The 22,385-nt window shown below is 39.8% G+C and overlaps 1 long non-coding RNA gene across 1 annotated transcript in view; it reads right to left on the bottom strand.

Moving 5' to 3' along the window:
- The window catches only part of LOC130924513 (uncharacterized), a 40,844-nt gene extending 22,162 nt beyond the window's left edge, over nt 1-18,682 (bottom strand). The window contains exons 1-3 of the long non-coding RNA XR_009064888.1: nt 18,607-18,682; nt 16,734-16,917; nt 966-5,209 (exon numbers count right to left, since the gene is read on the bottom strand). This is a non-coding gene — a long non-coding RNA (uncharacterized LOC130924513). The remainder of the gene's footprint in view (nt 1-965; nt 5,210-16,733; nt 16,918-18,606) is intronic.
- Nucleotides 18,683-22,385: the final 3,703 nt, after the last annotated feature.

Below are 22,385 nucleotides of genomic sequence, written 5' to 3'. Positions count from 1 at the left end.
AAAAAATGTCACAAGGCAAAATCCATTTTGCCACATGGCAAAAAAAATGCCACATGGCAAAGAAAAAATGCCACATGGCAAAATCAATTTTGCTTCATGGTAAAAAAATGCCACAAGGCAAAATACATTTTGCCACATGGAGAAATCCATTTTGCCACATGACAAAAAAAATGCCACAAGGCAAAAAATAAATGCCACATGGCAAAATCAATTTTGTCACATGGCCCAAAAAATGCCACATGGCAAAGAAAAAATGCCACATCGCAAAATCAATTTTGCCTCATGGTAAAAAAATGCCACAAGGCAAAATCCATTTTGCCACATGGCCAAAAAATGCCAGATGGCAAATAACACTTTTGGTTCTCGCTGTCTCTCCATTTTAGAGCATTTTGGATTTTGAGTCACTTCCTATTCATTGGGGAGATGCTTCCTTTTCAGTAACCCCAAATCAACAGGAAGTGACCTATAAATTCCTCAAAATGACTGAAAATCAAGAGGAAATGACGTGGCGCTGAAACCATTTACAGGTCACTTCCTGTTCATTTTGAGTCACTTCCGACTCATTCCAGCATCACTTCCTGTTCTGTAACCCAAAATCAACAGGAAATGATGTGGCACGGAAACCGAAGAATGTCTTGTGGTCATTTACAGGTCACTTCCTGTTCATTTTGGGGCTGTGAATGCTCATGTTTGAGTGCCATTGACAGCACAAGATGTCCAATCTGAGTGCCCTGTAACGGGTTAAAAACATGGCCTGAAATAAACGAATGAATGAAATGAATGAATGAAGACAGGTGTAGCGTTTCAAAGTATGGTTGGATTCAAGGTCAGAGTTTCCAACAAAGTTTAAGGTTCCGAATATGGCTTTTAAAACAGGTTTAAGGCTTGAAAGAAGAGTAAGAGTCTTTTTTTCCCCCCCTTTCGACACGGTTTGGCCCGGTAAATACCAGCCGCCAATCACCCACCTGCTAACCTTTTCTCGCATTCTTCAGCCGCGAGGGGGGAAATTCGCTCGAGGACCGCGGCGCCGCTGTTGCGCTGACGCCAACATTTCAAATTTGACGTCTCCTCTTTATGGTCGCCAGTCGCGGTGAGAGCTTTGGCTTGTTCTCTGACAAAAACAGGGGATAGGATTCGCGTACCGTGCACGGCTGTTTACATCCCGATCGGTAAAGTCGGTCTGAAAATAATGCAAACTAGAAAATGCGATTTCTGGGGAAAACGGTATAATGGGTAACTTCCTGTTGACTTTGAGGCCTTTCGGGGTCACTTCCTGTTTATATTGGGTAATTGTCTGTTTGTCTGGTGGCATTTCCGGGTCATTTCATGTTGATTTTGTGGCATTTTGGGGTGTCTTTTTGTTGGTTTTAAGGCCTTTTGATTGTGTTGATATGGAGGCTTTTCCAGGTCACTTCCTGTTGATATTGGGTAACTTCCTGTTGATATTGGGTAACTTCCTGTTTGAAAATGCAATTTCTGGAAAGTTGGTATATTGGTTCAATTCCTGTTGATTTTAGGACGTTTTGAGGTCACTTTGTGTTGATATGGAGGCCTTTCCAGGACATTTCCTGTTCATATTGGGTAACTTCCTGTTTATATTGGGTAACTGCCTGTTTGTATGGGGGCATTTCCGGGTCATTTCCTGTTGATTTTGTGGTATTTTGGGGTCACTTTATGTTGATATGAAGGCTTTTCCAGGTCACTTCCTGTTCATATTGGCCAACTTCCTGTTAATATTGGGTAACTTCCTGTTTGAAAATGCAATTTCTGGAAAATTGGTTCACTTCCTGTTGATTTTAGGACATTTTGGGTCACATTTTTTTTTTTTTTTTTTTTTTAATGGAGGCATTTCCAGGACACTTCCTGTTCATATTGGGTAACTTCCTGTTTATATTGGGTAACTGCTTGTTTGTATGGAGGTATTTCCGGGTCATTTCCTGTTGATTTTGTGGCCTTTTGGGGGTCAATTTGTGTTGATACGGAGGCTTTTCCAGGTCACTTCCTGTTCATATTGGCTAACTTCCTGTTTATATTGGGTAACTTCCTGTTTCAAAATGCAATTTCTGGGAAAAATGGTATATTGGTATGGGTCACTTCCTGTACATTTTGAGGCATTACAGGGTAACTTTTTGTATATTTTGGATAATTTTTTGTTGATTTTGGGAAATTTCCAGGTGACTTCTAGTTGATTTGGTGACACTTCCTGTTGAATTTGGGGCATTTTGGGTAACTTCTTATTTGTATGGGGTCATTTCCTGTTTATTTCGTGGCATTTTGGGGTCACATTGTGTTAACATGTAGGCTTTCCAGGTTACTACCTTTTCATGTTGGCTAACTTCCTGTTTATGTTGGGTAACTTCCTGTTTGAAAATGCAATTTCTGGAAAATTGGTATATTGGTTCACTTCCTGTTGATATTAGGACATTTTGGGGTCACATTGTTTTCATATGGAGGCATTTCCAGGACACTTCCTGTTTATATTGGGTAACTTCCTGTTTGAAAATGCAATTTCTGTAAAAATTGGTATAGTGGTATGGATCACTTCCTGTACATTTTGAGGCATTACGGGGTTACTTTTTGATTTTGGGAAATTTCCAAGTGACTTCCAGTTGATTTGGTGCCACTTCCTGTTGAATTTGGGGCATTTTTGGCAACTTCCTATTTGTATGGGGTCATTTCCTGTTGATTTTGTGGCATTTTGGGGTCTCTTTTTGTTGGTTTTAAGGCCTTTTGGGGTCACTTTGTGTTGATATGGAGGCTTTTCCAGGTCACTTCCTGTTCATATTGGCTAACTTCCTGTTTATATTGGGTAACTTCCTGTTTGAAAATGCAATTTCTGGAAAGTTGGTATATTGGTTCAGTTCCTGTTGATTTACGACATTCTGAGGTCACTTTGTGTTGATATGGAGGCTTTTCCAGGTCACTTCCTGTTCATATTGGGTAACTTCCTGTTTGAAAATGCAATCTTTGGAAAAATTGGTATATCGATAGGGGTCACTTAATGTCCATTTTGAGGGATTACGGGGTAACTTTTTGTATATTTCCTGTTGATTTTGGGAAATTTCCAGGCAACTTCCTGTTGAATTTGGGCCATTTTGGGTAACTTCCTATTTGTATGGGGTCATTTCCTGTTGATTTTGTGGCATTTTGGGGTCACACTGTGTTGATATAGAGGCTTGTCCAGGTCACTTCCTGTTCATATTGGATAACTTCCGGTTTGAAAATGCAATTTCTGGAAAATTGGTATATTGGTTCACTTCCTGTTGATTTTAGGACATTTTGGGGTCACATTGTTTTGATATGGAGGCATTTCCAGGACACTTCCTGTTTATATATTGGGTAACTTCCTGTTTGAAAATGCAATTTCTGGAAAAATTGGTATATTGGTATGGGTCACTTCCTGTACATTTTGAGGCATTACGGGGTTACTTTTTGTATATTTTGGATAATTTCCTGTTGATTTTGGGATATTTCCAGGTGACTTCCGTTTGATTTGGTGCCACTTGCTGTTGAATTTTGGTCATTTTGGGTAACTTATTATTTGTATGGGGTCATTTCCTGTTGATTTCGTGGCATTTGGGGGTCACATTGTGTTAATATGTAGGCTTTCCTAGGTCACTTCCTGTTCATGTTGGCTAACTTCCTGTTTATATTGGGTAACTTCATGTTTGAAAATGCAATTTTTGGAAAATTGGTATATTGGTTCACTTCCTGTTGATTTTAGGACATTTTGGGCTCACATTGTTCTGATATGGAGGCCTTTCCAGGACACTTCCTGTTCATATTGGGTAACTTCCTGTTTATATTGAGTCACTGCCTGTTTGTATAGGGGCATTTCCGGGTCATTTCCTGTTGATTTAGTGGCATTTTGGGGTCACTTTGTGTTGATATGGAGGCTTGTCCAGGTCACTTCCTGTTCATATTGACCAACTTCCTGTTTATATTGGGTAACTTCCTGTTTGAAAATGCAATTTTTGGAAAATTGGTATATTGGTTCACTTCCTGTTGATTTTAGGACATTTTGGGGTCACATTGTTCTGATATGGAGGCCTTTCCAGGACACTTCCTGTTCATATTGGGTAACTTCCTGTTTATATTGAGTCACTGCCTGTTTGTATAGGGGCATTTCCGGGTCATTTCCTGTTGATTTTGTGGCATTTTGGGGTCACTTTGTGTTGATATGGAGGCTTTTCCAGGTCACCTCCGGTTCATATTGGCCAACTTCCTGTTTATATTGGGTAACTTCCTGTTTGAAAATGCAATTTTTGGAAAATTGGTATATTGGTTCACTTCCTGTTGATTTTAGGACATTTTGGGGTCACATTGTTCTGATATGGAGGCCTTTCCAGTACACTTGCTGTTCATATTGGGTAACTTCCTGTTTATATTGAGTAACTGCCTGTTTGTATGGGGGCATTTCCGGGTCATTTCCTGTTGAATTTGTGGCATTTTGGGGTCGCTTTGTGTTGATATGGAGGTTTTCCAGGTCACTTCCAGATCGTATTGGGTAACTTCCTGTTTATATTGGGTAACTTCCTGTTTGAAAATGCAATTTCTGGAAAATTGGTATAGTATGTTTTCTCAAATTATGCTGCAAAATTTGTCTGTAGTCTTCAGACTTCATAATGCCATGCATGGGGTCAAGCAGTCCAGTGCCAGAGCAAGCAAAGCAACCCCAAAACATCAGGAAACCTCAGACATGTTTGACTGTGGGGATAGAGTTCTTTTCTTTGAAGGCCTTGTTTTTTTTTTTCCTGTAAACTCTGTGGATGCCCTTTTTCCCAAAAAGCTCTACTTTTGTCTCATCTGACCAGAGAACTTTCTTTCAAAACATTTTTGGCAAACTCCAGCCTGGCTATTTTATGTCTCTGGGTCAGAAGTGGGGTCTTCCTGGGGATCCAACCATAGAGTCCCTTTTCATTCAGACGCCGACGGATAATACGGGTTGAGACTGTTTTACCCTCGGACTGAGGGACAGCTTGAACTTGTTCGGATGTTAGTCGAAGTTCTTTATCCACCATCCACACAATCTTTCCTTGAAATCTCTCGTCAATTTTTCTTTTCCGGCCACATCTAAGGAGGTTAGCCAGAGTGCTGTGGGCTTTACACCTATTGATGCCACTGCGCGCTGTAGACACAGGAACATTCAGGTCTTTGGGTTCCTCACAATGGTTCCTCACAATTTTGCTTCTGAAGTCCTCAGACAGTTCTTTGAGCATGGAGAAAAGAAAGAAAATCAATGCAAAAGGACACAGGACAGAGGTTGAGTCAACTTTAATCCATTTTAACTGACTGCACGTGTGATTTTGTAAATGCTACCACCTGTTTTGTGCCACAGGTAAGTAACAGGTGCTGTTAATTACACAAATTAGAGAAGCATCATATAATTTTTCAAGGGGTGACAATACTTTTGTCCAGCCCATTTTTGGAGTTTTGTGTAAAATGATCATGATTGATTTTTTTTTTTTTTTTCCCATTCTCTTTTGTTTTGTTTTTTTGTTTTTGTTTTTTATTGCAAGCAAAATTTATTAAGATATTACTGCCAAAGCATTTGTAATTGCAATCATTTTAAGGTTAGGTTAGGTTAGGTTAGGTTAGGTTAGGTTAGGTTAGGTTAGGTTAGGTTAGGTTAGGTTAGGTTAGGTTAGGTTAGGTTAGGTTAGGTTAGGTTAGGTTAGGTTAGGTTAGGTTAGGTTAGGTTAGGTTAGGTTAGGTTAGGGATAGGTTTAGGGCTTATCTGACAGAATTGCAAGGGTGCCAATACTTTTGGCCAGTATTGTATTTTCATGATATAGATTGAAGTCCGGACAAGATGGTAATGTAAAAAAAAAAAAAAAAAAAAAAAAAAAAAAAAACACTTTAAGACACAGCAGACCTCTTTTCCTTTTACGTTGAGTGCGGCTAACGAGTGTAAAAATGTATGTAAAGCCCATGGCGTCCCGCGGCGCCCGCAAAGGCGGACGTGGAGTACGCCGCTCTTCTCTTCATCCCCTCATTACCGCCCGATAATGCGGTGACAAAGCTCGCCGGCGCTTTAACCGCCGCTTTTTATCCTATGTCTAATGTAGCTGTGTTGACTTTCATCACCTCCCTGACATCATCAAAGCGATACGAGCGTTAACAGGACACCGTGGAACGAACTGTGTGTGTGTTTTATGGTGCTTTGAATTGTTTCATTGTGTCGGCCATTATTGTGGTTGGTACACGAGCGGGGGCGCATCAGTGCTTTTTACGATCGCTGATGTGACGTTACTATCATATGATCCTTATTCCACACCTTTTTTGAATATTTCACTTGGTCGATTACAATTTTGACAGAAAGGAAGCAGCGGGCGGGGGTATCTAGTGTACAATCCGCCAGGGGGATGCAGGGCCGGGAACGAAAAGTTGTATTTGCCATGTGTCAAAATGGATTTTGCCATGTGCCTTTTTTTTGCCATGTGGCAAAATGGATTTTCAATCAATCAATAAATCAGTCAATCAAATTTATTTCTATAGCCCTTTACAAAAACCTGAATGGTCCTCAAAGTTTGCCACGTGGCATTTTATTTTGCCATGTGGCAAAATGGATTTTGCCATGTGGCATTTTTTATGCCATGTAGCAAAATGGATTTTGCCATGTGGCAACATGGATTTTGCCAAATGGCAAAAAAAATTGCCATGTGGCAAAATGGATTTTGCCATGTGGCAACATGGATTTTGCCATGTGGCATTTTTTGCCATATGGCAAAATTTTTCACCATGTGGCAAAATGGATTTTGCCATTGGGCTTTCTTTGCCATGTGGCAATATTTTGTTGCCATGTGGCAAAATGGACTTTGCCACATTGCTTTTTTTTTTTTGCCATGTGGCATTTTTTGCCATGTGGCAGAATTGATTTTGCCACATTGCACATTGCATTTTTTGCCATGTGGCATTTTTTGTTGCCATGTGGCATTTTTTGTTGCCATGTGGCAAAATTGATTTTGCCACATTTAATTTTTTTGCCATGTATCACTTTTTTTTGTCATGTGGCATTTTATTTTGCCATGTGGCAAAATGGATTTTGCCATGGGGCTTTCTTTGCCATGTGGCAATATTTTGTTGCCATGTGGCAAACTGGATTTTGCCATGTGGCAAAATGGACTTTGCCACATTGCATTTTTTTGCCATGTGGCTTTCTTTGCCATGTGGCAACATGGATTTTGCCATGGGGCTTTCTTTGCCATGTGGCAATATTTTGTTGCCATGTGGCAAAATGGACTTAGCCACATTGCTTTTTTTTGCCATGTGGCATTTTTTGCCATGTGGCAGAATTGATTTTGCCACATTGCACATTGCATTTTTTGCCATGTGGCATTTTTTGTTGCCATGTGGCATTTTTTGTTGCCATCTGGCGTTTTTTTTTGCCATCTGGCAAAATTGATTTTGCCACATTGAATTTTTTTTGCCATGTGTCACTTTTTTTTGCCATGTGGCATTTAATTTTGCCATGTGGCAAAATGGATTTTGCCATGGGGCTTTCTTTGCCATGTGGCAATATTTTGTTGCCATGTGGCAAACTGGATTTTGCCATGTGGCAAAATGGACTTTGCCACATTGCATTTTTTTGCCATGAGGCATTTTTTGCCATGTGGCAAAATTGATTTTGCTACATTGCACATTGCATTTTTTGCCATGTGGCATTTTTTTGTTGCCATTTGGCAAAATGGATTTTGCCATGCGGCATTTTTTTTTTTTTTTTGCCATGTGGCAAAATTGATTTTGCTATGTGGTTAAATGGATTTTGCCACATTGAATTTTTTTGCCATGTGTCACTTTTTTTTGCCATGTGGCAAAAAAGGATTTTAGTTTGAATTATTTTATTTTATTTTTTTTGGGGGGGGGGGGGACACAAAATCAACAGGCAGTGTTCTAAAAATGCCCCAAAATCAACATGAAGTGACCAATGAAAATCAAATAATCTGTAAATGCCCTCAAATCACAAGGGAAGTGACACAAAATCAACTGGAAGTGTCCTAAAAAGGCCGCAAAATCAATTGGAAGTGACCAGTGAAACAAAGGGATCCGTAAATGCCCTAAAATCACCAGGAAATGCCCCAAAATCACTGGGAAGTGACACAAAATCACCTGGAAGTGTTCTGAAAATGTGCCAATATCAACAGGAAATGACCCAAAATGAACAGCGAGTGACTCCAGAATGCCCCAAAATTTATCCAAAATGAACAGAAAGTTGTTTTTTTCCACTTTAATCCATGCCAATGGCGTGTTAAACGCAGGTGTCCCTCGAAAAGAGCCCTGGGGGACTCCAAACTGGAACGAGCGCTTTGTTCTTTCGTCTGGTTCACGAATGAAGCCGACACGTTTTCATCATTTGCATCTGACAAAAGAAAGTTTTTCTTCACACGGCGCCTGTTGTGTTTTTCAGCTTCTCATCGTCGCCCCCGAGGAGAAGGCGCCGGTTCAAGCGCATCCCGGCTTTGAAGACGAGAATGTTACAAACGAGGATGACGAAGATTTCACCTCCAGGACGTTCTCCTCTGTTTTTTTTCCGAGATGCAAAGAGCCAAACGAGCGAGCTCTCATTGTGTCAGTCTGACATCATGTCATAACAATTTAACGGCGGGCGGGTGATGCTTGGCTTTTGAGAATTGTAGAAGCCAGCGAGCGTGGGCGCCATTGACGGGGATAGACGTCCAATTCATTTGGACTGAGAGCGAACGAATGATCGCACCGGGAGATGAGCGTTTACAGTCAGTCCTTCCAGTATAAGTGAATTGGACGTCGAGCGTTGTCAATGACGGGCAATGAGTTGATTTGCGTCATTTCCTGTCAATTTTCCATCATTTCCTGTTGATTTTTCGGGCAGTACTGGGCTGCTACCTTTGGATTTAACCTGTTGATTTGGTGTCACTTCCTGTCAGTTTTGGGTTGCTGCCTTGTAATTTTAGGGTACTTCCGGGTCACTTTCTGTTCATTTTGGGCCATTCTAGGGTAACTTTCTGTAAATTTTAGATCATTTTCTGGTATATGGCAAAAAAAAAATGCCACAAGGCAAAAAAACAAACAAATGCCACATGGCAAAATCCATTTTGCCACTTGCAAAACAAATGCCATATAGCAAAATACATTTGCCACATGGCAGAAAAATGCCACATGGCAAAAAAAAAAAAAACACATGGCAAAATCAATTTTGCCAAATGGCAAAAAGAGCCACATGGCCACAAAAAATTGCCACTTGGAAAAAGAAAAAACACATGGCAAAATCCATTTTGCCACGTGGGGAAAAAAAATGCTACATGGCAAAATCCATTTTGCCACATGCGAAAAAAAAATGACACATGGCAAAATATATTTTGCCACATGGCAAAAAAATGCCACATGGTAAATGGTGTGCAAAAAAGCCACAAGGCAAGAAAAAAATGCCACATGGAAAAATCCATTTTGCCACATGGCCAAAAAAAAAAAAAAAAAAAAATGCCACATGGTTACAAAAATGCCACATGGCACAAAAAATACCACATGGCAAAATCTATTTTCCCAAATGGCAAAATAATGCCACATGGCAACAAAAAATTGCCACATGTAAAAAAATAAAATAAAAAAATTAAAAAACACGTGGCAAAATCAATTTTACCACATGGGGGGAAAAACGCTACATGGCAAAATCCATTTTGCCACATGCGAAAAAAATGACACATGGCAAAATCCATTTTGCCATCTAGCGAAAAAAATGCCACATGGCAAAAAAAAAAATGCCACATGGCAAAAAAAGCCACAAGGCAAAAAAAAAAAATGCCACATGGCAAAAAAAGCCACATGGTAAAATCAATTTTGCCACATGGCAAAAAAAAACGCCACATGGCAAAATCCATTTTGCTACATGGCAAAAAAAAAATGCCACATGGCAAAATCAATTTTGCCACTTGGCAAAAATTGCCACATGGCAAAATCCATTTTGACACATGGCCAAAAAAATTCCACATGGCAAAAAAAACAATGCCACATGGCAAAATCCATTTTGACACATGGCAAAAAAAATGTCACATGACAAAAAAAATGCCACATGACAATATCAATTTCGCCACTTGGCAAAAAAACGCCACATGGCCAAAAAATGCCACATGGCAAAATCAATTTTGCCACATGGCAAAAACAGCCACATGGCAAAAAAAAATGCCACATAGCAAAATCCATTTTGCCACATGGCAAAATAGATTTTGCCTCATGGCAACAAAAATTGCCAGATGGCAACAAAAAATTTCCGCATCGCAAAATCCTTTTTGCCATATGCGGAAAAAAAATGCCACATGGCAAAATCCATGTTGCCACATGGCAAAAAAATGCCACGTGGCAAAATCCATTTTGCCACATGGCAAAAAAATGCCAGTAATCGTTCTCTCCAGGTGACGAATATACAAAAACATTTCTGGCTTTCCGCCATCTAACGCAGGTTTAGGGTGGCCCGAAGGTCAAAGCAACACTTTTTTTGAAAAAGGTATAAGCAAGGCCCTTTTCATCAGCTTTGGTGATTGTAATTATGATTATTTGTATTCCACAAATGCCATCAGCAAGGTCGCTATAGTTTCTTTGCTCATGTTTTGAGTCTCTTGAAAACGGCGAGCGCGCGAACGCGGCGGCGCTGAAAGGCCTCGTCGCGCGCATGTGTTTGAATAATTAGAAGATGAAGTGGCTCCTCTATTCACGGCAAACACAAACCCACTGAATTCCTTTCACCCAGTCATTATTAAAGTTCAGCGCGAGCTTTGCGTCGACACAAAAGAGACGCCGCCGCTGTTCAGCCGCATTCAGATTCCAAGAACGCGCTGTAGACTCACCGGTAATTTGTGTCGATAACATGTGTTTTTTTCCCGTCCGCCCGGATGAGAGGCAAAGTGCACTTTAAGCAGTTGGCCCTGAACACTAGTGAAAGGTGCAAAGTTTGACGCCGGTACTTTAAAAGCCGCGGTACGCCAGACGGCTCGTCAAAGGCGAGCACGAGACATATCGCTAGGAATATGTACAAGAAATTTCGAGTCATACGGGGGGGTCTTGGAAAACGTGGCCGTGAGAATGTGGTCGTTGGCGGCGAAGGATTGCTGCCAGTTGAACCAGTCAAAATGGCAGCCGCGCGAAGGCCGGAAATTGGTGTTTGGTATATGGCAAAATGGATTTTGACATACGGCTTTTTTTTTTGTATTGGCAAAACGGCTTTTTGCATATTGCAATTATTGTGGTATTAAGAAAATGGCTTTTGGCATATTGTATTTTTTTTGCATATGGGCATATGGCAAAATGGCTTTTGGCATATGGTACTTTGGGGTTTTTTTTGCAAAATGGCTTTTGGCATATGGCTTTTTTTGTATTGGCAAAATGGCTTTTGTCATATGGCATTTTATTTTTTAGTATATGGCAAAATGTCTTTTGGGATATGGCATTTTTGGAGGGAAGATGGCAAAATGGCTATTGGCCTATGGCATTTTTTTCATATAGCAAAATGGCTTTTGGCATATGGCAGGTTTTTTTTTGTTTTGTTTTGTTTTGTTTTTATATATGGCAAAATGACTTTTGGCGTATAGCATTTTTTCGGTATATGGCATTTTTTTCGCATGTGCCAGTTTTTTGGTATATGGCAAAATGGTATTTGGCATATGATTTTTTTTTTGTATTGGCAAAATTGGCTTTTGGCATATGGCATTTTGTGGTTGGGGGGAGATGGCAAAATGGCTTTTGGCCTATGGCATTTTTTTACATGGCAAAATGGCATTTGGCATATGGCTTTTTATATTGGTAAAATGGCATTTGGCATATGGTATTTTTTGGGGTATTGGCAAAATGGCTTTTGGCATATGGTATTTTGGGGGGTATTGGCAAAATGGCTTTTGGCATACGGCATTTTTTTTTTTTTTTTTTTTGGGTATATGGCAAAATGGCTTTTGGCATATGGTATTTTTTGGGTTTTGGCAAAATGGCTTTTGGCATATGGTATTTTTTGGGTTTTGGCAAAATGGCTTTTGGCATATGGCATTTTGGGGGGAAGATGGCAAAATGGCATTTGGCCTATTGCATTTTTTTATATGGCAAAATGGCTTTTGGCATATGGCTTTTTTTTGTATTGGCAAAATGATTTTTGGCATATGGTATTTTTTGGGGTATTGGCAAAATGGCTTTTGGCATATGGTATTTTGGGGTGTATTGGCAAAATGGCTTTTGGCATACGGCATTTTTTTTTTTTTTTTTTTTGGGTATATGGCAAAATGGCTTTTGGCATATGGTATTTTTTGGGTTTTGGCAAAATGGCTTTTGGCATATGGTATTTTTTGGGTTTTGGCAAAATGGCTTTTGGCATATGGCATTTTGGGGGGAAGATGGCAAAATGGCGTTTGGCCTATTGCATTTTTTTATATGGCAAAATGGCTTTGGGCATATGGCTTTTTTTTGTATTGGCAAAATGATTTTTGGCATATGGTATTTTTTGGGGTATTGGCAAAATGGCTTTTGGCATATGGTATTTTGGGGGGTATTGGCAAAATGGCTTTTGGCATACGGCATTTTTTTTTTTTTTTTTTTTTTTTTGGGTATATGGCAAAATGGCTTTTGGCATATGGTATTTTTTGGGTTTTGGCAAAATGGCTTTTGGCATATGGCATTTTGGGGGTAAGATGGCAAAATGGCGTTTGGCCTATTGCATTTTTTTATATGGCAAAATGGCTTTTGGCATATGGCTTTTTTTTGTATTGGCAAAATGATTTTTGGCTTATGGTATTTTTTCGGGTAATGGCAAAATGGCTTTTGGAATATTTCATTTTGGGGGGGAAAGATGGCAAAATGGCTTTTGGCCTATGGCATTTTCTTATATGGCTTTTGGCATATGGTATTTTTTGGGGTATTGGCAAAATGGCTTTTGGAATATTACATGTTTTGGCATATGGCAAAATGGCTTTTGGCATATTGAATTTATTTTTGTAAATGGCAAAATGGCTTTTGGCACATGGCATTTTTTGGGGGAAAGATGGCAAAATGGCTTTTTGCTTATGACTTTTTTTATATGGCACAATGACTTTTGGCATTTGGCTTTTTTTGTATTGGCAAAATGGCTTTTGGCATATGGCATTTTATTTTTTTGGTATATGGCAAAATGGCTTTTGGCATATGGCCTTTTTTGGGGGGAAGATGGCAAAATGGCTTTTGGCCTATGGCATTTTTTATATGGCAAAATGGGTTGTGCATATGGCAGTTTTTTTCAGTATATCGCATTTTTTGGCATATGGCAGTTTTTTTTGTGTATAGCAAAATGGTATTTGGCATGACGGAGATGTGATCTGATGTGGAGCGGTTTGGCATGAAGCCAGCCTGATTGGGGGGCAGAGGGGGCATTTCTGGGTCTTGGCCTTGATGTGGCAAGGGGGCTTGCGCGTTCCAGTGACCCTGGAGAGCGATACCGTCTGGAGCTCGCGTCTGGTAGGGTCACCCTTAGTGAGACGGTCTCCAGGTAGGTTCCAGACAAACAAGACCCTAGCGTGTCGGTACGCTGTGAGGTAGTAGCCCCACCAACCGACTCTCCTGTGAAGGGCTAACAACCCACCCAGGTGAACCCCCCTGTTGTTACGAAACTGACTGATAAAAGAAGCCGGACTGCGCAACACTGTAACAGACCCCAACCAACAAGTATGGATTAATATCATGTCACTTCCTGTTAACTTTGGGTCACTTTATGTTAATTTTGAGTCACTTTCTGTTGACGTTTTAGCAAGTATAAAATACCGCTTCCTGTTAATTATGGGTGGCTTTCTGTTGATTCTAGTGCATTTTGAAGACATTTGTACTCCTTTCCCACTGAAACTAGTGGGTCAACGTGCAACCGACGAGCAATTGGCATTAGGCACCTTTCCCATTGACAAAAACAGCCGTCTTTTTTTTTTTTTCACCCGTCTAACCTCCCACCCCTCCTCAGCCGTGCGTAAGGTTACGTGATGTCACCACGCTAAGATACGCGTCGACAAATGCGACCAAATTCATTCAATTCAAGGAAGTAAACAATGCAGAGCAAAATGGAAGCCTCCTTTCCGTTTGTGTTCTCTCTTTGCATGCTTTTTACTGCCCTCAAAATGGTCGAAATGCGGCAAAGGATCAACACTCTGCTTGTGCTGAGGCAACGTAGGCGACGTGAATTCTTCTTCTTCTACTAGCTTTGTTGTTAGCATCGACGTAACTACGGTTGTGGGGCGTGTTAAATGGGAGGCGACTGGCATGTTGTTATGACGCATCAGGTAAGAGCCTACGTCACCATGTAGATTAGGGTGTTGACTGTTGACCCGGGGTTTTGCTTTCACACTGCATGACGATCAGAGCCGAGGTGATTTTAACGCGGGTCGCTTGGCGGGTTGATTGACACGGGTCGAGGCGGGTCGCTGCACCTTTCCCACTGCCACCAAAAGCCGATTGTTAGTGGGTTGACACGGGTTTTTTGGCCAGTGGGAAAGGGGTCTTTTTGATTTTTCCTGTTGTTTTTGTGGCAATACCGTGTCACTTCTTGTGAATCTGTGGTCACTTCCCGTTGATTTTGGTAATACCATGCACACTTTCTGTTGATTCCCGTGTGTTTTGAAGTCACTTGTTGATTTTGGGTCATTTCTTGTTGATGCAGGTGCAATTCCAGGTTACTGCCTGTTGATTTTGGGGGCAGTTAGAAATGGCCGAGAACCAAAAGTGGTATTTGCCATGTGGCAAAACGGATTTTGCCATGTGGTAAAATGGATTTTGCCATGTGGCATTTTTTTTACCATGTGGCAAAATGGATTTTGTCATGTGGCATTTTTTTTTTTTTTTTTTTGCCATGTGGCATTCTTTTCGCCATGTGGCAAAATGGATTTTGCCATGTGGCACTTTTTTGCCATATGGCAAAACTGATTTTGCCATGTGGCATTTTTTTGCCATATGGCAACATTGATTTTGCCAAGTGGCTTTTTTTTTTTTTTTTGCCATGTGGCATTTTTTTGCCATGTTGCAAAAATGATTTTGCCATGTGGCATTTTTTTTTGCCATGTGGCAAAACTGATTTTGTCATGTGGCATTTTTTTTGCCAAATGGCAAAATTGATTTTGCCATGTACCATTTTTTTTGCCAAGTGGCAAAACGGATTTTGAAATGTTGCATTTTTTTTTTTTTTTTTTTTGTTAAGTTTGTCGCATTTTGGGGGGGGGGGGGTATGTGATATTTTTGGGGGGTATTGGCAGTTTTGAAGGCCGTGAACTTCCATGCTATTGACGGCCATGCATGTCCGAATTTTCCATTCATTTCAAATGGCAGAAAAACATGTATGGCTGCGATTTTTGACCATACACTTAGCATTACAGCAAAATGACATTCAACTGGCAACCAAGTCAGGATATACCATTGACGCCTATGCACATCCAAATTTTCCAAACTCCAAATCCATTCTGCCACATACAAACAAGAAAGCCAAATGTCACAATCCATTTTGCCACATGGCAAAAAATGCCACTTGGCAAAATCAATTTTGCAACATGGCCAAAAAGGCCACATGGCAAAATTCATTTTTCCACATGGCAAAAACATGCCACATGGCAAAGTCAATTTTGCCATAAGTCAAGAAAAATGCCACATGGCAAAATCAGTTTTGCCACATGACAAAAAAATGACACATGGCAAAATCAATTTTGCCACATGGCAAAAAAAATATATCACATGGCAAAAAAATGCCACATGGCAAAATCAATTTTGCCACGTGGCAAAAAAAAAATGCCACATAGCAAAATCCATTTTACCACATAACAAAATCAATTTTTCAACATGGCCAAAAATGCCACATGGAAAAATCCATTTTGCCACATGGCAAAAAAAATGTCACATGACAAAAAAATGCCACATAGCAAAATCAATTTTGCAACATGGCCAAAAATGCCACATGGAAAAATCCATTTTGCCACATAGCAAAAAAAAACGCCACATGGCAAAATCAATTTTGCCATATGGCAAAAAAATGCCACATAGCAAAATCTATTTTGCCACATAGCAAAATCAATTTTGCAACATGGGCAAAAATGCCACATGGAAAAATCCATTTTGCCACATGGCAAACAAAAAACGCCACAGGGCAAAAATCAATTTTGCCATATGGCAAAAAAATGCCACATAGCAAAATCCATTTTGCCACATGGAAAAAATCAATTTTGCAACATGGCCAAAAATGCCACATGGCAAAATCAGTTTTGCCACATGGCAAAAATATGCCACATGGCAAAAAAAACCATGCCACATTGCAAAATCCATTTAGCCACATGGTGAAAAAAATGCAACAGGGCAAAAAAATGCCACATGGCAAAATCCATTTGGCCACATGGCAAATACCACTTTTGGTTCTCGTTGTCTCATTAGAAGAGCATTCTTGTTGGTTTGCGGTCACTTCCTGTCAATGTTGGGAAATTTCAGTCACTTTTTTGTTAATTTTGGGTCAATTCCTGATGATTTTAGTCCATTTTGAATTCACTTTGTGATTTTGAGTCACTTCCTCTTGTTACGGGGGCAATTCCACGTCGCTTCCTGTTAATTTGGGGGCAGTGAGAAGACAATTCTTGTTGGCTTGTCGTCACTTCCTGTCAATGTTGGGACATTTCAAAGTCACTTGTTGATATTGGGTCACAGGGTGCACTTTACCTTTTCATTGTACCTGCTGTTATTGATTAGGGGTTCCCCTAGACTTTATTTTCTTCTAATTAATTGTGATTCACTACCTGTTGATTGGGCTCTCCAGCCTTTCCAGTTCAAACGGATCGGACGCCGATCGCCGTCGATGGTAGCCGATGAGTTCACGTGAACGTCACGCTCCACTGCGAGATGACTGACAGGATGACATCACGCTCATTTTAAAGAAGAGCCAGAGATGTGTTGGATGGAAATGAGAGTACATTTCCATTTCTGGAAATACATACAGTCCACATCATAAATGCACATTCATATGTAAATGCTGTGTTATTTGCATTTCAGATGAACGCTAAAACGCACACACGGGTGCACGCATGTAATTTGCAACAAAGGCGGATTGAAAAAGCGAGGGGGTGGGGGGGAGAAGAAAGACTCCGGAGTGTCGTTAATAAGCTCGGAAATCCCGGCGGCTTTGTGCCGCGTGACCTTGCAGCTTGCATATTTTTTTTGGGTCTATTTGTATTACTGTTGTCAAGATACTAAAATTTCCCATGTCGATACCAAAGTATATGTATACTTTTTTCAAAGCTACATGCATTAAAAAAAAAAGAAAATTAAATGTTGAAAAAATATACAGTAAGTGAACCGCTAATTTTCCCAAATCATTAAAAAACAAAAAAAACAATCAACAGCAAGCAAGCAAACAGGAAGTCTCCAATGAACAGCAAGTGATCCAGAAATACCGTATTGGCCTGAATATAAGATGGCCCTGATTATAAGACGACCCCCTCTCTTTCAAGACTCAAGTTTGAAGAGTGATCCAAAATTTAGAGGAAGTTACCCTAGAATGGCCTAAAATGTATAGAAAGTGACTCGGATAGGCGGAGTTTGACTTTTGGAGTAGGGGGGGCACAACATGTTGATGACCGATGAAATTAATTTTCAAGAATGTTTTTAATAATAATGTTGACAATGAGCGTTTTTTGTTTCCTACCATTCATGAGGGGAATTCTAAATCAGGCTGCTTAGGCAATACTCTTCACCAAGATCGTCATCCATTGAATATGGTACGCCTGCCGGTGTCGTGCCAATGTAGTTACCCCAGTCAAAAATTGTATCCCATGGGCAGAGCCATATGGGGGTATATTTTGTGTCTTTATTATTCAATTTTTTAAAAAAAAGTTGCTCCCACCCCAAAAAAAAGTTACTTCAATCAAAATATATATTTAATAATATAATTAATAATAATATAATATTTAAAAAAAAGTGTTTGAATGCAAAAATGAATTTGAAACTCCCAAAAATGCACGTGAAAGCTATTTTCCTTTTTTTTTTTTTCTTTTTTTTTTTTTTTTTTTTTTTGTTTGTTTGTTTGTTTGATTGAAGTAATGTTGATTTGTGTTTGGGCCACATTTTAGAAAGGACATGTTTTGTCTTTATTATTCAATCAAAAAATAAGTTGCTTAATTATTTATTTATTTATTTATTTTCCAAAAAAAAAAATCACTTCAATCAAAATAAAAAATTCAATAATGGAAAAAGTTTTTGAATGCGAAAAACTGTTTGACATTTGTTCTGTCCTCACTAAACGTGAGCCTGTTTAGCTGGACAGACAGCACAACGCGGCAAAAGTGGATTTTGAAGTCTTTACTTCCTCACTCTTGATAAATTCGTAAAACTGAAAACACACATACAAAAATGTTGAAAATGACACACATATCTATACTAAATATTTCACACAAAACAAATAGTCGCCAAACGTCCCTTCCATTCAATCAATATATAAATTTAGTAAATTAAATCTGCACCATTTGTATACAAAAGTCCGCTAGCTTTGATGCTAAAAATGCTAACGTGTTCTCCCTTCTCTCCTCGTAAAACGCTAAATATAACTATACAAACAATATCTCCCCGCTTAACGACAAATACACACACCAACATACATTCATTGAAACAACTTACAGCCTCATGTGGGTCGAACCAGAACGTAGCTGTCCTTTAGCATTGTTAGACACGTCTGCTTCATAGGAAAAGAAAGGCAGGAATTCAACTACACCCAAAGCCGCCACCAGAGGTCATTATTTGACAAATACAATTGAACAAACCATCACAGCATTGAAAAATTTGCATTTGAACACTTAAATTTTCATCGAAAAAGTTTTCGTTAATTGAAACAATCCTTTTTGTGTTTGGGCCATATTATGGATAGGACATTTGTGTCTAAATCATTTAATCCCCCCAAAAAGTTGCTTCAATCAAAAAGAAAATATTTTGATCTGATTTTATTTTGATCCATTGTAAAAGTATAAATTTTTGTTCATTTCATTCATTTTTGTTGCTGTTTTATTGCTTTACAACGTGTATATATATATATATATAGGAAAGACAATTACATGCAATAACACTTCTGGCTCCCCACCCCAAATCCCCTTATGTTCATAAGTACCATAAAATCACAAACCAGTGACCCAAAAATGCCCCAAACCTAACAGGAAGTGACACCAAATCAAAAGGAAGTAACCCATGGTAGAGGAATTTCTCCAGAAATGACATTTACTAGTTTTTAATTTTGAGATTTCTTCAAACACTTGTTTTTCCAAGCTCAGCCCACTCCATTTGCATACGCCACAATCCTCATGAACGGGTGGCCAGTTGCCGGGCAGAACGGATGCACTTCCTTGAAGGCCACATTTGCGGCTTAATCGCCTCCTTTAAACCTAGCGACTCCTGCGGGAGGACATTTTCCATCGCCCGGAACAAAAAAGCAGGGTTACCATCGGGGCTCCGTCCACGGGGACCCTTCCCACAATGCGCTTGGTTGGGGAGACGTGTTTTGAGTGGTCATCCACTGGTGGCGAGGGGCAAAGGGGAAGTTCTCAGAGGACACAGCGTTTGAAATGAGCTTCTTCCCACGGGACGAGAGCCATGGCGGGCGGGCCAATTATTTCTTGGTGGGAAAACACTCCAGAAAGGACATGAGATGAAAGAACATCAAAACGCTCTCTTTTTGTCTCCTTGTTTGTCAAAAACATTACATCCGAAGGTTGATGTGAGCGTCGTCTGCGCTTATTGTGTAGCATAGGTATCAAAATCCGGACCGCCACGTCACTTTCAGTGCCCGCTAAAGCTAGCATGTAAGGAGCCCCTAAAGGGACATCAACAAAAACAAAATAAATTTAAGCAATCTGGCACGCACGTGTAACAATCTGGTGCACACCAGTAACTATCTGGTAAACATTAGCATTACATAGCATGTAAGCTAGTGAACATTTGCTGTGCAAGTTAGCCAGTTGTTGTAAACATGAGCATGATATATAGTATTTAAGCTAACGGACGTTTGCAATGCAAGTTAGGCAATTGTTGTAAACATTAGCATTGCACAGCATTTAAGCTAGCGGACTTTTGCTATGCTAGTTAGGCAATTGTTGTAAACAGTAGAATTATGTAGCACTTAAGCTAGTAGACTTTTGCTACGCAAGTTAGCTAATTGTTGTAACCATTAGCATTATTTAGCATTTAAGCTAGCGGACGTTTGCTATGCAAGTTAGCCAGTGGTTTTAACCATTAGCATTGTACAGCATTTAAGCTAGCGGACTTTTGCTATGCAAGTTAGCCAATTGTTGTAAACAGTAGAATTATATTTGCATTTAAGCTAGTGGACTTTTGCTATGCAAGTTAGCCAGTTGTTGTAAACAGTAGAATTATATTTGCATTTAAGCTGGTGGACTTTTGCTATGCAAGTTAGCCAATTGTTGTAACCATTAGCATTATATAGCATTTAAGCTAGCGGACTTTTGCTATGCAAGTTAGCCAATTGTTGTAACCATTAGCATTATATAGCATTTAAGCTAGCAGAATTTTTCTATGCAAGTTAGCCAATTGTTGTAAACATTACATTATCTAGCATTTAAGCTAGTGGAGTTTTGCTAGGCAAGTTAGCCAATTGTTGTAAATATTCGCTAGATTAAATGCTATACAATGCTAACTTTTGCTCTGCAAGTTAGCCAATTGTTGTAAACATTACTAATATATAGCATTTAGGCTAGCAATTGGCTAATTTTTGCTCTGCAAGTTAGCCAATTGTTGTAAACATTAGCATTATATAGCATTTAAGCTAGCGGACTTTTGCTATGACAATTAGCCAATTGTTGTCAACATTAGCATGATATAGTATTTAAGATGGCAGACTTTTGCTGCACAAGTCAGCCAACTGTTGTAAACATTAGCATTATACAGCATTTAAGCTGTTGGAATTTTGCTATGATAGTTAGCCAATTGTTGTAAACATGAGCGTTATAAAGCATTTAAGCTAGCGGACTTTTGCTAAGCATGTTAGCCAATTATTGCATTGCTGCAATTGGCTAAGTTGCTTAGCAAAAGTTAGCTTAAATGCTATATAACGCTCATGTTTACCAGATAGTTTTTGCGCACAAGATTGCTTAAATTATTTTATTGCTGTCGATGTCCTTTTAGAGGCTCCGTAAGCATGTGAATCGACTTCATGTTGTTTTTTAATACATTCCAAGATTGCAGATTGGTATTACTTTTAAGAACGTTGCAATACTGCAAGCATTGAGGCAACAATTTTGATAGTCGAATAATGGTTTTTACCGAAAACTGGTCCAAATCCTGTTCTTTGAGCCTTTCTCAAAAAGTTACTTCAGTAAATGTAATGCGTTAGTACCTACCTCTGACGACAAACACGCAAAAATTTGCACGCCCCTTGTCGCTGTGTGCAACTTCCCAATTAGCCAAGCCTCCCAGGATGCACTGCAGCATTTGTCTCCATTAGCGAAGCGGTCAGGGGGCTTTTAAAAAAAACTTCTCGGACGCAATTAGGAGGCGAGCGAGGGCGGTGCGCGCCGACCGAGCGGCCGGGAATCCCGGGCGGCGAGTATCCCGCCGGCCCGCCCGCTGACTTCAGCGTGCCTAATAAATCATCTGCACTCGCAATCGATTAGCTGGCCACCTACGACGACATTGAGACCGCCGGTAAGTCTGCTACGGCGGCACCGAAGCTATTGGCCACAGAGTAAAAGTGGCTAAAAAGGCCCAAAAGAAGGAAGAAAAAGCCTTTCAGGAGAACAGGCCATGGTTTCCTCTCCAGCACAGGTGTCAAAATGGCGGCCCGGGGGCCAGATCCAGCCTGCCACATCTTTTTGTGTTGCCGACAAATGTCCATTTCGATACATACAGTGGTATGAAAAAGTATCTGAACCTTTTGGAATTTCTCACATTTCTGCATAAAATCACCATCAAATCTTTGTCAAAATCACACAGATGAAAAAAAGTGTCTGCTTTAACTAAAACCACCCAAACACTTCTAGGTTTTCATATTTTAATGAGGATAGCATGCAAACAATGATAGAAGGGGGATTCATAAGTAAGTGAACCCTCTGCCTAAGTAAACTTAAAGAGCAATTGAAGCCAATTTTTCCCAAACAATTTAAGTCAAGGGTGTGCCCAATCAATGATGAGTGGTTTTTAGCTGCCCAGCCCACTATAAAACACACACCTGGTCAGAATGGTCTTGATGAGAAGCATTGTCTGATTTGCATCATGGCTCGGTCAAAAGAGCGATCAGTGATTGTTGATGTGTATAAAGCTGGGGAAGGATACAAAACCATCTCAAAAAGTTGACAGTCAGAGAAGTTGTCTACAAATGGAGAGAGTTTGTAGGTGACCAAATAAGCTTCGGCTTCTCCCGTCTGCCCTTTTCTTTTCGGGTTGAATCAATTGTA

Source organism: Corythoichthys intestinalis, chromosome 11 (genome assembly GCF_030265065.1).
Source record: "Corythoichthys intestinalis isolate RoL2023-P3 chromosome 11, ASM3026506v1, whole genome shotgun sequence".
In the NCBI taxonomy this organism is placed as follows: domain Eukaryota; kingdom Metazoa; phylum Chordata; class Actinopteri; order Syngnathiformes; family Syngnathidae; genus Corythoichthys; species Corythoichthys intestinalis.
This window is presented reverse-complemented; position numbering and strand designations above follow the sequence as displayed.